Below are 16284 nucleotides of genomic sequence, written 5' to 3' on the forward strand. Positions count from 1 at the left end.
TAGAACTGTTGCACCTGAGCCAACATGTGCATCTGTTTTAATTCCAGGATGATTTCAGAAAAAAAAAAAAAGTTATGATAATGTGAGTTGATGTGGAGACTTGCCCAGCGGAGGATTTCATTTGATTGATTCAGGTTCCATGCCAGATCTTTTAAAAAAAAAAAAAAAAAAAAAAACTCAAACTATTTCATCTAGCCACTTTGCATATCAAACTTGTAGAAGAAACGACTTTTTAGTCGAAACAATGTGAAGAAATGAAATACGAAAATGGTGACATGACTATAAACTACCAAACTATCATCAGTCCCCAGTGGCGAAACACTAAAGATGGAATGAAAATCAAGAATAAAATATCAAAAGAAAAAAAAAACGAATTCCTAAAATACAGAGGAAGTCGATTTAAATTCCCAAATGAAACCAGATTGTAGTTTGTTTGTAGAGTGTAGTTGGGGATCGTGCATGAGTAACATTGCGAATGGTAATGACGTCTTTTCATCACTCCGTATAATAACAGTACTTAATGTTGCCCTGGTTTAATGTCTGTGATTAGAATGGCATCTGAGCCACAGCCGGACTGGACACTAGCTAGAAACGGCTGCGAACAATAACAATCGGTTGGACTTCAGACATTGTTCACGGTGGGTTCGTCTCTCTGCTTGTCTGTCTTTCTTCCTGTTTTTTTTTTTTTTTTTTGCTACAAAGTGAGACTAGTAACAAACCTAGTCGCTTTTCTTCCCACTCACTCACTGTCTCTAACTTGACCTCCCGTCGATCACCACACAAGACAGCGTTGCTCAGCTGATGTCGTGCAACGAACTTTTGAAGCCAGCCACGGGACGCTTCGAAGTCCCATAGTTAGCGCGATGGAACGCGCCTTCTCTCTAATTAGCGGTCCAGTTAGCGGAAGGTTTTTAGCACGATGACAGGTAAAGCATTCCAGGAAACGTTCGTTTACTCGACTCTCCGTCGAGCCACAAGCAATTTACTCTGAGCAGCTAATCGGATGCATTCCACTCTCTCTTCCACCGTCATTACTGTTCCTCTTCGTTTGGATGCCACAATCTCCAGGACGTAAATGTAAATGAATGAAATAAAAAAAATCTTTCGCGATTCCAGTAAAACTCATGCTAATAGAGTCACTCATATGTCGCTGTTTTGGATCCAATGAGATTAAATGAATAGCGGGGGGGACACAGTTATTCCGTCGTATCGAGCGGGATTTGCTTGAGTTTGCCCTACTGCGGGCTACCGTATGGCTTCCGGGTCCCGGAACTTCCGTTGTTATGAATTGATCGTCAATGTAATATCGTAGTTAAAATTTTAATGCATAGGTTTTTATTCCGGGTGAGGGAATTTCGGTTTGACAGAAGTCCGTAGGTGTGAGTACTTACTGTGTATGCACGTTTTATGTCATTCAACCTCTGACTATGGATGGTATGACAAACAATGACTTCTCTGCCACTGTGACTGCGCGCCAAGGTGTGGCAATAATCTCGATTATACCAAAAGTATCAAATATTTATATATGAATGATTATTTAACATTATTCCCGCCACTCAATGGGATCAGCACTTTAGGCATTTAGAGTGATGGCCACTCTAAATGTATTGATCAGAGCATCGAAATGCCTGAGTGTAATGCAAATGTGTGGAAATGGCAGTAGGGCGCACAGAACCGCATTTATCAAAATCTTCCCTTGGGTGGCCAGAGAGTGTTGCACTTGGTTGTTGCTTCTGTCATTTTTCTGTGTTTTCCAAGGAAGCCATAATAATTGATGGCCACACAAGCACCAACCCTGCCGTTTTGTTGCCCACACTAAAAATCGCATTAGGGTTGATCTTACAGCAACCCCTATAATATCAGTATTGCCCGTACATGTCCATACCGCAAACACACTGACCGTTGTCAAATCAACTATTTGTGCAACCGTTCATGGGTGATATAGTGGGAAAGCTTCGGTGGTTATAGTTGAAAGGTGAAGACACCAGCACGTTATCGTTGCTGTTGCCAATATATTGTACGGCACCGTAGATGTGTGCGTTGGCTTTTCCGTAGTGATCTTTTCAGGCTGTGGATGCTTTGCGATAACGATTCTCTGCAGGAGTGTTCACCGCCTTGGAAGGGATCCTGTGTGTGGTCTTCATGCCTTCTGATCACAATGTGATTGGAACACTCTGGCTATGCCGCTGGTCATCCATAAAGCATCCGCCAGTCACTGTTCACAGCTCAGGCTTGGATCCCCCCCCCCCCCCCCCCCATCCCTGCAGGGTGAACCACAAGCCTCATTATCCATCCGCGAACATTGAGGACGAGGCAATTTCAGAGATGGTTTAAAGTTTTTAGGCCGGTTCAATTAATATACCATTTCTGCTTGACATGATCTGGTTTTAAGTAATGCGGTGTCGCAAAGCCAGTTAGCATATGCCTCACAGTCTGTTCTCAAAATGATTAGAAGGGTTGTGCTGAATTTACTCCACGAACTGGCTTTGCTAACGCTGATCTTTTATTATATGACATCAACCACGGCATATCTTCCATGTTTTTGGAGTCTGTTGCAATAGGACTCTGTTCCAAATGATTAAGAAGAAAGTTTTTGTCCTAAACAATCAATGCAACAGTAAATAAAATGTTTTGATCATGCCTGCTTCTATAATATTTACACATTTTTTTGAAGCAACACCAATATTTCTTTTCGAAATAGTCTATATTGGTTGATTTTACAAAATGACACAAAAATACAGCATTCTAAGTACTCCTACTCATTAGTGGCTTTTGAAAGGTTTTTTTTTTGTACGATGGATCAAAGTGCAACCAGCAGCAGTTTTTATGGTGGGTTTGAGGGTGTGTATACTTTTGCAAGCATTATCTCAGTTGTTAAAATATTACTTTCCATTTCAAAACCATTTTTAAAAAATCATTTGGTTTTACAGATTATAGGTCACTTAGAAATGATTAGTCTTTTTTTTTTTTTATATATATCACAAAAACTTAGCACAGTACAGAGAGGGCGTGCAGACTTTTAAATCCAGTCCTGTGAATCCTCCATGCCCAATTATTTGGAACACAATGCAAGTTGCGTGTTACTTGAAACCAGTCAAGTTATGAACATTGTTTATAGTGGAGCCTCTAAAGTCAAAAATTCGGATTTAGTCGAATTCTCAATTTTAATAGGCACATGCCTTTAAAGTCCCCTCACTTCAGGTCAGTGAAATGGAAAGCCTCAGTTCAGTCAGTGTGTTTATGTGACAATCATCGCCACAAAGAATCAGGCTCAACAAGAGATTTGGAGAGAAGGACTGGAAAACTTGGAAAATGCGCGAGGCACACATCTTTCTTTATTGAACAAATAGCTACAGAATGAAGAAAGAAGAGAAAATGTCATTGTTAGATTACTGTTCCTCTTTGTCAACTGAATTTTTGGGTGACACTGAGGCACTACAATAATGTCACACTGACTTTGACAGCATAGCTCTGAGCAAGCCAGTGTTTACCATCTATAGTTTTTGTCAAGAATGGTCATTTTCAAAGCAAAACTAAGCTCAAGCAATTAACCATTTGATTCTTCGATGCATTCAACGGATGATGTGATGGCTCGGCAGAAGCGACGGTTCAAAGCGATGTTCTGTATTTGAGCACAAAAGGTGTTACGGCACCACCTTATTGGGTTCGGCCTGTGTGTCTCTGTGTTTTTCTGCCCCTCAGTTATTAGCCTCTGCAGTGGCACTCAAGTGTGCAGTCTGTTGATCCACAATCCCGACAGATATTCAGCAGGGACAAAGCAGTGCTTTACACAAAGTTGTTCAATTGCTTATTTACATTTTAAAGCCGAGGGTGTGTGCGTGAGTGTGTGTGAGAAATTGCTTCCGAGGTCTTAATTGCACAGCAAGGCAAGCCAGCCACCATAGCAACAGTTTCTCATTCTTCCCAATTTGATTGTTTTCACACACCCAATGCCAAATTCTTTTTCGATTGCCTTACTTTAATTTATTCGTTCATTCATTCAACTTGAGACTGACGGAGAAAGATTCTGTCACAGTTGAATGATCCTCCACTATCGTCTTCCTGTTAAGTGTCACACAAACACACCGTGTGGTGTAAATGTCAGACCTGTTTGACACGAGTGAATTATTAATGATGACACGCTGAAAAGCCATTTTCAATGCAACAAAATGACATATCAATTCAATAATGTCCAGGATGGTGGTTTCATTGAGAAGATGTGCTAGCGTGCTGATTTGCTCAGATGCTCATTAATTTGCAGAAGTGTGAAGGTCCTTCTCCTTAGGAGTGACAAGGATGGACAGGATCAGAAATGAGGGCTTCAAAGGGACAACTCGGACAGGAAAGTTTGGAGAAAAAGTTAGAGAGGCCAGACTGAGATGGTTTGGACATGTACAGAGGAGGGACAGTGGATACATTGGTAGGAGAATGTTAGAGATGGAGCTACCAGGTAGGAGACGGAGAGGAAGGCCAAAGAGGAGATTCATGGATGCCGTGAGGGAAGACATGCAGGTAGTTGGGAGTCAGAGTAGAGTAGAGTATGCAGAGAACAGGGAAAGATGGAAATTAATGACTCGCTGTGGCAACCCCTGAAAAGGGACAGGCCGAAAGGAGAGGAAGAAGCACACCTTTTGTGCTCTCAGTGCCACTTCCTGTTTTGTTTTTTTGTTTTTTAATCTTTGTGCCCTCCAATTGTTCAAAATGCAATAAGCTGTCACAAAATGGCCCTGTTTGTGACCGTCATAGACAGAAACAGTGAAATCACAGAACCGTGTCTGAGTTTTCAGTTACATGTTGCCTCGGGGTGCAAAATGGAGTGTGGGTTTTCCACTCAGTTCCTGACAAGACACTTTATATAAAGTGGCTGGTTGATATAATGTGGCGGATATGACTGGACCAGAGGACCTTGTGTGGGAAAATAAATGGAAGCTCTACAGATACTCGCTGGATTGCAACACTGACTTTGTAGATGAAGAAGCACAGTGATGATTTTTTTTCTACTATAGTAAAAGATTATTTTTAACTAGTAACCCTTTTTTCTTTTCAGAGTGGCCATCATGCTCCTTCGTAAATGTTAATAAATTGCTGCGAGTACATCACATATATAACATCACAATTCAGCCTCTATCAGAAAACAATATGAATAAATTGTACCTGTTGCTTTTACTTTTTGGTAGAGAAGAAACTGTAAATGCATGTGGTGATTTAGTAGGGCAATATTTAAATCATTCCTATTAAACCGGTATATTTTTGTTTCTCGTCATTCAGGCACTAATTAAAAAAAAAAAGCACTGGTTACTCAGAGTAGTTTTTTTTTTCACTTAATACCTAGTCTGACTCAAGTGCACTGCAAACCATACCAAATAAATCCTTTTTTTTTTTTTTACTCATTTTGCGAACTTTTGTTTTTAATATTAGCATGACGCGATTGAGACTTTTGGCATCCTGACCTGCGTCAAGAGTCAGTCATAGAAAGATGTAACAATAACAATCAGGTCACTTTTCAAAATAAAACATTTTAGGCATCCAATAATAAATTCCCACCCCCCAAAAAAATTATCTCTGATTGGTTTAATAAAAATGCCATGTATCAGAAGTACTAGCGATATCGGCGTTTCTGTGTGTTGTGTGGTGTTTGCAAGTCCTTCTTGTGCTTACATTTACATTTCTCTGTGCATTAGTTGTCAATGAACTTAACGTATGATTTTGGGAATAGGGAGGAAGCCAGAGTGCCCAGAGAAACCCCACACATCTTTTTCCCGTCACACGGGAAAGAGATGCAAACCTCTAACCTCAGACATGCTAAGCAAAAATAAATAAATAAATACAATACGATCAATAAGTACTTTGACCACGCCACCATCGCTTGTCTTTGTTTACTTGTGTTTAGATCAGAGCTCCAGCATTACTAGTTGCCCTAGATTGCATCTCACCAGGAGGTCCTCATTCCCTTTAATCCCCGTCCTTTTTAGAAGATCAGACCTAAATAAGTTGGTACCATGCATCTGGGTGCCGTGCCCTGCTTTCCAGACAAACACCTACGTCCTCCGAGGGAGTGCTTTTGTGAAATATGGTTGTGGCTTCTCGCGTTGAAAAATGTACGGCAGCGGCACACGCCCTGACCTGCATTGCACATTCAGATAAACTACGAGTCCAAACAAGCACGGTTGTCTAACGACTTGCATAGATCAGTGTTGATTAGATGTCAAATTATTAAACTCACTGGATCGGCTGATCGCTCACTTGCTAGAATGGAGCACATCGGATGCTGATTACAAACACTATTGGCAGTACTGCTCCGAGTACATGTTTGTGGATGTCGAACGTTTCATCCAATCAGATTCCGGCCTCGATTTGATGCCATGTCGATTTAATCCGCTCAGGGTCTTAAAGTCAGTAGTGCGGACAGTGTAGTGTAATTCCAACTGTATTAACAATGGGACTGTCTCTTTAGCTAATCAGATTTTCAAATTTCTCTCCTCTGTTTGGGTGGTCAGAGCGAAACCTGTTCCAGACAACTTTGACTCGAAAATCTCATCTGTAACATTCTGCACTTTCTTAGATAATTATTCATTTTGAAGTGCTCCGAATGGTGTACGTGGCACAGTTGTGTGCTGATTAAAAGTGTTTTTTTTTTTTTTTTTTTTTTTTAGTATTGGTGGTTTCTATAATTGCAATGTGATCATGGTCGTATTAAGAGGTGGATTAAGTTTGGTTTCCATTGAAGGCTCTGGTACCAAATGCATGGCCGGCCACTGGTGAAACTGTGGATGAACGTTCCAAACTATCAATCTTTGACGCGAACGGATTTGAGAAGCCTATCACGCTCTCTGTAGATGCATAAAAAATGATTCGACAAACCACCTTCTGTTTTTTAAATAACTCTTGACCCATTTGTGAGCAACACCTTTTACACCGTATTTATAAATTTGTTCAGTAATGTTTCAATATTTCACGCCTGTTGAAGATCAACAAAAACATGCTTCCTATCCTTGGCCGTTGAAATGTCTTACTGAATTACTCCTTTATCTGAATTACTCCTCCAGTAATGGAATTAACTGGCACTTAAAAATTAAATGCCATAAATACTACAAAAACATGCTTTGGGAAGTATTTAAATTGGGTATTTCCACATCTTGGATTGCTCTAATTGCTGGGGTGGTCTGGAACGTTACACTTGCGATGGAGGAGGGAATACTCGCCTCTCACCAATCTTCTGTCTGAGTTGACATCCCATGTAAACTGGCATAAAACACGCATCATACCTAATATAATCCAATAGTGGTGCCTTAATGCTTTTAGTTTCGCATGTGCACTGTTCTGTCAAAGAGCTTGCACTTCATTCATACAGGTTAAATGTCAATATTGAAGCTGTTTTGAGCCCCGCAGCAGTGTTGTCAGTGTGTAATGCTTGTTGGTTCTTATTGGTTCTTCGTAGTGTTGTTTGTTTGTAGTGGATTCCATTCAGATGTTGTTGCTTTTATGGGCTGTACATAGTTCGTGTGCGTGGTCAGCATCAAAATCCACAGACAGTATTGAACATTCCTCCAGGCTGATCCTCTGAAAGCCACAGACATGAGGCGTGTGTGTGTGTGTGCGCGCGCGCGCGCGGGCGCATGTGCCTGTCCAAGTGTGTGTTCAGTGCAATTCATCACTTGCAGTTTGTACTCCCCCGCCGCTAACAAGAAGGAGCCCAAATATTGCAGCAGCCTGACTTATGTTCCTTTTAGAAGGGGGCAGTTTTGACAAACGACAAGGAGGTGCTGGGTAAGCAAACTCCATGCTCATAAATATCGAGCGTGGCAGCAAAAAACGGACTTTATTGACTTAGCGGTGACCCCTAGTGGTGCCAATGGGAACTGTTGATATAATGCGCACTGGTGACGTCATGCGCAGGCCCATTCATGATCGTGGTCATCGCTGATGTCTTGATATGATTTGAACGTCAGTGTGTTTAATGTGAACCCCCAGTTAGGCATTGATGATAACACAGTGGGATCGTTTCCAGAAGATGCTCTTGATGATCAATTACGTCACTGTCATCACATGATAATGACAACCAGCATTGGCGTCCTACATAATTGAGACCCATTGCGAGACCAACAATGGCGGCCCACACCAGCACCAACACACCAACATACGCGCCGATTAATTTCTTTATTATAAGTCCATAAGAATACAGCAACAGAGAAAAAAACAATTCAGGAGACGAACAGAATTTAAAACACACACACACACAAGGTCTTCCATTGTACAAATAAGGAATCACTTGGCTTTGTGTCCTTTCTTTTAAGTTCAGTGTTAGCTTGCTCACTTTTATTTTTCCCCAGAAGTGTCCTTGATGCAAAGTCATCTTAGATGTCGTACGATATCTGCTCCCCAGCTGTGCGGTTGATGCTTTTGATGGCCAGTTAACCCTATACTGTAATGCCATTTGTATCACATTTGATACATGCATTTTCATTATGTAACTCATTATTTACATTACATTGAATCATCTGTATCTAATTTGATACTGCAGGTTTAAAATATGATTTTCCCCAAATTTTCATTTTCAGATGTGATCTACAAAGTGCTTATAAATGGAATACAACAAATATCTAAAACAACATGATATGGCAAAAATATTTTTGTGGATTTTGTTGTAAGGGTTAATGAACATCTCAGTTCCCAAACATTAGATTTTTCTGGCTATTCCTTGATCAAACTCAGGCATTAAAGGGTTAAATATTCTTGGGCCATGGATGACCTCAAGTGGGTTTTCATTAATTTGAGCTTGGACAAGGCATGTCTTTGAGGACAACTCCACAAAAGCCAATGATTGACACATCATGCATTCCACAATAGAAAACGTTTTCAAAACATTTTGGGGCCAGCAGTACCGTCCTTTAGTCCACAAAACCTAGAGATGTTTTTTTTTCTTTTTTTGTTGCTGTTAACACGGTGAATCCAAGAAAGTTGTCCAGCTGCCATCTGCTCAGAAATATCTTCACCAACATTGCTGGAGAATTTATATGAGAACATCGATCTGTGCTGCCAGGCCGACCATCAACACACTTTTTATTTACTACAGATTTCAGGCTGCATTGTTGCGCTACTGTGTGGTGTCTGCTTCATCAAAGCTAAAACAGGCACTGAGCAGAAAATCTATTGATTTGTTTTATTGGTGCAGTTATTCAAGGTGAGTATTGTTTCACTTAATTTGTCATTGCACTTACTGGTGCAGTGCTAAACATTCAACATTTTGTGCATTGATCTTCAAGCTCCTCATATCATGTAAATGTACAGTATTTCCCAAATGTATTTATGACGAAAAATGTAATTTATAACTATTCCCATTAATGTGTGGTATAAAATAGAGGGTAGGTATTCATATTTCTTCCATTATAAAACATTTTTAAGATACCATAGACTTGAATTTAAGTTCACAATTGAAGACAAATTAAAGCTCTTTTAAAACCCGCTTATTATTTTGGTTTATTATATATTTTTATTTTACTTTTTTAAAAAGTTGTTCCTCAAATCTTAGACTAATTTAAATCATATCAATGTAGTATTGTCTTTTGTCACTAGAGGGAGTCATCTCATTTCTTTTGCCTGTTGCCTTGCTCAGCTGACTTCTTTCTAAAATGTACAAAATGAAACAAACATCAGTGTACAGTATTTAATTTGAAAAAGAATTGCATTCAATCTGCATGTGTTTGACGAACCCATTTAGTTCATCTTATTAATGCTCACTCATCTTTGCCCACTATGGGCACATGGCTTGCAAATAGAAGTTAATAATTAACTGCAAGTCACACATGGGTAGTTAAGCACCCATAACTGTCAATGCATTAAACAAGTCTACAACTACCATAAAAAAATAGAAGACTCCAGTAAGGTTAGTAAAGCTCAGTGAACCAAATAATTAGCCACGAGCTTTATTTTTACCACCTTTTGTTACAGCCATACAACAAAATGGATGAAATTCATGTTGGCCCTGACAGTTTGACACAAGACCCGATGACTTATTATATTTCGCATGATGGATGAATGGTTGATGGATACTTTTTTAAAGACTTTTCAAATGTTTTAATGTCAAAACAAGAAATTGACATAACTATTCACACCATTTACATGAATATCAAACATGACCTCATATGGATCCTGTTTCCGCTGATCATACATAAGATGTTTCTATAGACTCATTGTAGTCCACTAGTTGATTGGACATGTATTGGAAAGGCACAGACCTGTCTACACTTGACAATACATGACAGAGGACAAACTGAGCAATAAATCGAGCATCCGACACATTTTGCATTCAAGAACAAACTGTTGCGTGCCCTCCTCTGAGCATGCGATGTGGTGGAAAGGGGTTTAGCTTCATACTTTGAAGAAAAGCCGTCATTCGACATCTGCATCCCGCGGGCATCGTATATAGGTTGTTTCATTATCATGTAGGTTTACGGCAGCAAATTCACGGGGCTTGGAAGAGAGGGCAAGTCAGTTGTGTTGCTAGGAAACTCGGAGGAGGAAGACAACAATAAGAAGCAGGATTCTGAGGTGGGTAGAAAAATGGGGAAATAGAGGGCAAATATAGAAGAGGTTAATAAACAAAGAAATTAACAATGAAGAGCGCAAGTGTATAGGAAACAAATGAAGCCAAATAGATAAATGTTCCCACCATCCCTCGAAGTTTATGATGTCACTCTGAAGCAAAGCTGCATATGCAAGGTCCTCTCATGTTCCAACCATTACCATCTCAATGAAGCTAAATATAGTCCAGTCCCCCCAAGCACCACCTTTAGCCCCTTCATGTGGCCACATCAATAGGTCTGCCTTTTGTAGCCCGACTGCGCTCTTGTGTTTGGCCAAGCTTCGCCACTTCACCGTCCAATTTTGGCCACATTTTGGATGGAACTTTTAATGGCAGCGAACCATTCGTCCAAATGACAGATGTTGACATTTTAAAGACGGTATGTTTGGGGGTTTGTGGGAGAATAGTATTAAAAATATAATCTGATGTGAGAAGTATTGGCACCTAGTTTCAGCAGATGATGTTTTTCTTTTTTCATTCTATTCGGCTCAAGGTGTGGAAACAAAATCAAAATCAATTTATAATCCTTATAGCGTTTTTTTGTCTGCCAGCGTTCCCGTTGGCTGCATCTGCAGGATAATTTACATTGTATTTTTGTTTTACATTGGATCACAATTCTCTTAAAGTGGTTGGTATCTTAAACCAGGAGAAGTACGGCTAATCTTTTTTGAAAACTTTACAGTATCTTCATTGACAAATAACAAAAATTGTCTTACATTGTGACTTGAGAGCTGAAATACATTTGTAACTTGGTCACCTTTTCCTGCTCCTCGCTAAAGCTAGCTACTGTACCTGGAGTAGGCTCCAGCTATAGAAAATAATGGCACTGCTCTGTCTTAATTATAAAATAGGTTTAAATGTGTTATGAATAATCTGGTGGTAGTACTGAGTTTTAAGGCAAGCCAAGGAATGGCAGCTTTATTTATATATCGGATTTCATACACAAGGCAACTCGGTGTGCTTCGCAAAACATAGAATCATTTACATACAAACCCGCTCAAGATCTTCAAAAGCAAAGCGGAGAAAACAAAAGTAGCTTTCCAAAATGACTAAATGAACAAAGACTGACAGCATACAAACACTTTAAAAAAGATTTAAAGACCGTAAAGATAAAATTCTAAAATGATCAAGACAGTCCAGTGACATTGATTAAAAAATGTGCTTAAAAGACCTTAATCAAAGGCATGGGTTGGATGCATAGTTTTTCATCTGGATTCAAAAGCATTTACACTCGAAACTGACTTCACTTCCATTGGCAGTTTATTCCGCTTGCACGCGGCATAACAGCAAAATGCCGCTTCACCATGTTTGCTTAGAACCGTTAAGGTCCATATTTATTTTTGTCATTTTCATTTTCCATCACATCATTTCATATCTTTTACGATTCCAAATGCTCACAACCCTTCACTTTACCTTCACTATATGATAAGCTATTGATGTAATCAAACCAAAGTACAGGAAGCTTTGTATTGACCGCTATATGCTAATTTTAAAAATGGTTGACATTATTTATTTCATCATTGTTTGCAAGGTGCGTCAGAAAAATTCAAGGACTCGTATAGTCACCGACAAATGAATGTGGCTTTGGAAAGCCAAGTTTTAACTGATGTACTGTATGAGGCGAAGTTAACAAAGCCACATTTTTTTTTCTAAATTGAGGAGTACAAAGCAGAAGGAAATACACATTTCAGAAAATGTCGTCTCCCGTGCTGCTACCAATATTCGTCTGAGGAGTAGGAGCAGATTTACTCAGTTTGACGCAAGGAGGGGGGAGAAAAAATTCAATCATGTATTCTTTGGAGAGTTGCTGACAAGGAGAGCTGGAGCTCATAATAAGTGAAACCAATATCTGAATTAGCAAAACAAAGAATAGCAGACATGCTCTTGTGACTCACTGCTACTCTGTTCAAACCTCAAGTGGATTTTTAGGATTTGCTCTGTGTATTTGACCCCTGTGTGAAATTTTAACAGAGGTTGCTTGACTCCATATCAAGCAACTGACCTTTGTTTACTTTTGCGGTGCAGATTAAAATGCTGTATTTTATCTATCTTTGCATCCATTTCATTTAGATTGTAGCCTACAAGTGCACACACTTAAAAGTGCTGTTTTGAAAGTAACCCAAATCAGGTGAAATTGCTGCAGCGGTGGGTCCAAAGGGGACAGAGTTAATGCTGGGTTTATTTATAGCAAGCACATTAGGTCAAAGATTTGAACCAGCATGTTGTGCTAACCAGTTGGCCAGTGTGCCACATCTGAACACCGTGTTAGATATGATCAAAAATGAATGAGGCTCCTCTTCTAAAGGTTGGCCACCTGCGTAGTCTAATGAGCTCCAACACTCGATGCATGAAATAATATGCCTTTAATGCTCCATGATGATTGAAGCTGTTCGGGAGGTAATAATGTAAATCATCTACTATTTTAATTGACCACTCACACAGAGATACGTTTTGAACACTTCATTGTTCACGTGTAGCAAAATCAAAGGACAGTGGAGTGAAAATAATATCTCAAATCATATTAAACCTGATCATTGCTGATTAACGTGTCTACGGAAATTGATTAGATTTCCAGATGTACCTTATAAAGTGTTTGATGAGTGTTTAAACAAATTAACTAATTAATCAGTGTTGCAATGTAGCCTATTGATAATTTGTTTGATAAAGATACATTCATGAATGAATAAAATTACTGAACTGTATATCGAAGCATCCAAGTTGCCTTGTATCGCAATATATTCTCATGAAATGTGGAACGAGGATACCTATTTTGCACCTTTCCCCTGTGTCGTCGCTATGGAAACTACTTTGACAGCCGGTTTGATACAATGTGAAGCTCAAAAAAACTTTCCCGATTAGCCTGACCTGAAAGTGCCATTTTATAAAAAACTGACCAAGTTCAAATCAGGCAAGAAATAATCAGCACTGAGGTTAAAGCATTTAAAAGACATTGTCAGATGCAACGATGGAGTGACATTTGTGCTCGGTGGCCATCAGTTGTTTTAAAATAGACATGAGCCAGACCATTTGTAGATGAGGTGGGGGGGATGAAAGTTCAATTGCATATTTAAAATGTGTAAAATAGTTTTCAAAATCATTTACTCAGTTCTCTCTAAATATGCTTCCTGACACCATTTTATATATATATATATATATATATATATATGCATACAGTATATATATAAATTTTCTGCTTATCTGCACAGCGTCTGCCTCATCCATGCTTGTCATCATGTCCGCCACGCAGATGAACATGTGTTGACACCACACAAACACACACAGATACATTCCTTCTTTGACGTCACAACCTCCTACCTGTTAAACTATACAAGTGACAAGACCTGCAGTTTCTTTAACCGTCACATAGTTTTATTCCTTTATTTGTTTTCCATAATAATAATAATAATACATTTTATTTATAAGCGCCTTTCAAGACACCCAAGGACACTTTACAATAACAAAAAACACAAAACATTATGGGTTGAGCAGCGGCAACCAAAACGCGCCAGCGTTCACTCAACCCGGAAGTCAGAAAGAAACCACAAGGGAGGGAGAGGGGGAGAAAAAAAAAACCACGCTAAAAACTACCCTCATTTTGAGGATAATTTGAGTTAGGCAAAAACCTGTCACGGTTGTGGGCAACTGATTGCAAAACAAAACAAGAAATACAAATAAAAATCTTATTTTGTTGTGAATTGTATTTCAGAAAATATTCGGTGAAGCCCTCACATATTCATATGTGTACATTTAGTAAAGTCCAAAAAACAGTTGGGTCAAAAATAACCCAAACTGTTTTCAGAAAAGATTTTGTGTGAGTGTGTATGCGCATGATTGCAGAATGAAATATTAATTTGTGGCAGGGAGACGGCATTTTCACAACCTCACATCTATTCAAATTGATATGATTACTTCCAAAATTTCTCAGTGTATGACACAACGGCTTAAACACACCAAAGTCCCATTTAGTTGTCAGAAAAGGCTAATTTGTTAAAGCAAGAGGTAGAAAAAAATCGACTTCAACAATCAATATGCATGGAAGAGGCTACAAATGCTTTGCTCATTGCCAATTTCCCCAGGATGTAGACATCCTCCATTGTCCTTAATCATTCCCGCCGGCAACACTTAATTACCATAATAACCTCTTCACCTTTCAACCAAAAAAAGCTGCGAGTGCTGCACACTCTCAGCCTGACATGAGGACAATGTAGCGCGATCCTTTACTCTCATTTCAATTACACTTGCATCCGGGGGGACCTGTTGTGGATGGTGTTCCTCTCATCTACCGGCGAGGAAAAAGCCATATTCCATTTTGAATGTTGGTGTGCTAACGAGGAAGAGGCCACAGCAACTCTGAAATTAGCCACCTGTGTCTTCTCTGCATGTACTGACGTGAATCGTGAGACATAAGTGATGACAGATACAGGAAGTCATATTTTATTGTCAATACAATATATGAATACAATAATACATAGAATTTTTTTTCTGATGCTACACCAATAATGATAACCTGTAACCTGATAACATGCTAGGCTGTCCACTGTAGTAACCGTTAAAATACGCCCTCTGACAAAATGTACTACTTTCCGATTGAGATAGGAATTTGCTGCCATCTTGTGGCATCTTTAGGTGTTTCAAAGAGCACTAAACACAAATGGGTACGTTTTTCAACAAATAATGGAGGATCACGAATAGTGTACCATTAATGGTTGGGGATTACCGTGGCCTACATTATGATTTCATTACTCAAAGCTGAATGTTTTTTTTTCCTTTTCATGTATGATGTTATATGAATCAAATATTACCATTGGGGTGGCACTGTGATCGAATGGTTATCACGTCGGCCTCAGAGTGCAAAGGCGCAGGGTTCGATTCCGGCCCTGGCCTTCCTGTAAATTGACACAATTGATGCTGTCATTCACATTGTTAAGGAAATAATAACAAGTGATTAATTTCCTGATATGCGAGCTGCATTCACCATGCAGAATGGAATTTAATATATTTGCTATGGTCACATCTTGGTTTTATTTTATTTGTTGTTATTTTATTTTTTACATGTACATTTGACATTTGGTTTATTGTGGTCTCGTGTATTAATGCGGTGTGAAAAATCAAACAACCTCCTCAGTCTTTATGCAACATCCAAAGGTTTCTTTTGCATTGGGTCTTCATGAACAGTAATTGTTTGCATATTCGTTGCTAAGCCAAAGTGCATTTGGACCAGGGAAAGGGGGCGTGATGGTAATTTGCATGAAGACACGTCGTGCAGGTCCCGTCTCCTGATTTTTTTTTTTTTTGTGTGTGCGTGGAAAGAGTGGAGGAGAGGTGGCTTCCCTCCCTGCCAATGCATTTCGTCTCGCTTATTTTGGGGGAGAAATGCCAAAGTTTATTTCTCTTCCAGTGCGTTTTGGGCACGAGGAACGAAGCGCCCTTCACTGAAATTGCCGGAGTAGTTCAAATATCTTCAACTTGATGTGACCTGTTGCCGCTTCTTACGGATTTTTAAGGGTGCGCGTGGATATTGAACGCGCGTGCCCAGGATACGTTTTGGTTTTACGCACAGCAGTGGAAAGTGGTGTGGTCAACTTGCTGCTTTTATTTTTATTTCCTTTGACCGCACGAAAAGACAAAGCTGAAGAGGTGTTTATGTCTTTTTCTTAGCGGAAACTAATAATGGACTGATTGGTCACGGACAGCAATCGGGC

General features: G+C 39.4%; 1 protein-coding gene across 1 annotated transcript in view; it reads left to right on the plus strand.

Annotated features, from left to right (window-relative positions):
- Nucleotides 1-16284, plus strand: part of cacna1ea (calcium channel, voltage-dependent, R type, alpha 1E subunit a) — a 90231-nt gene that overhangs the window by 12609 nt on the left and 61338 nt on the right. The window lies entirely within an intron of this gene.

This window comes from Hippocampus guttulatus, chromosome 7, assembly GCF_054856545.1.
Source record: "Hippocampus guttulatus isolate MCC_2025c chromosome 7, RoL_Hgut_1.0, whole genome shotgun sequence".
NCBI classification, from domain to species: Eukaryota; Metazoa; Chordata; class Actinopteri; order Syngnathiformes; family Syngnathidae; genus Hippocampus; species Hippocampus guttulatus.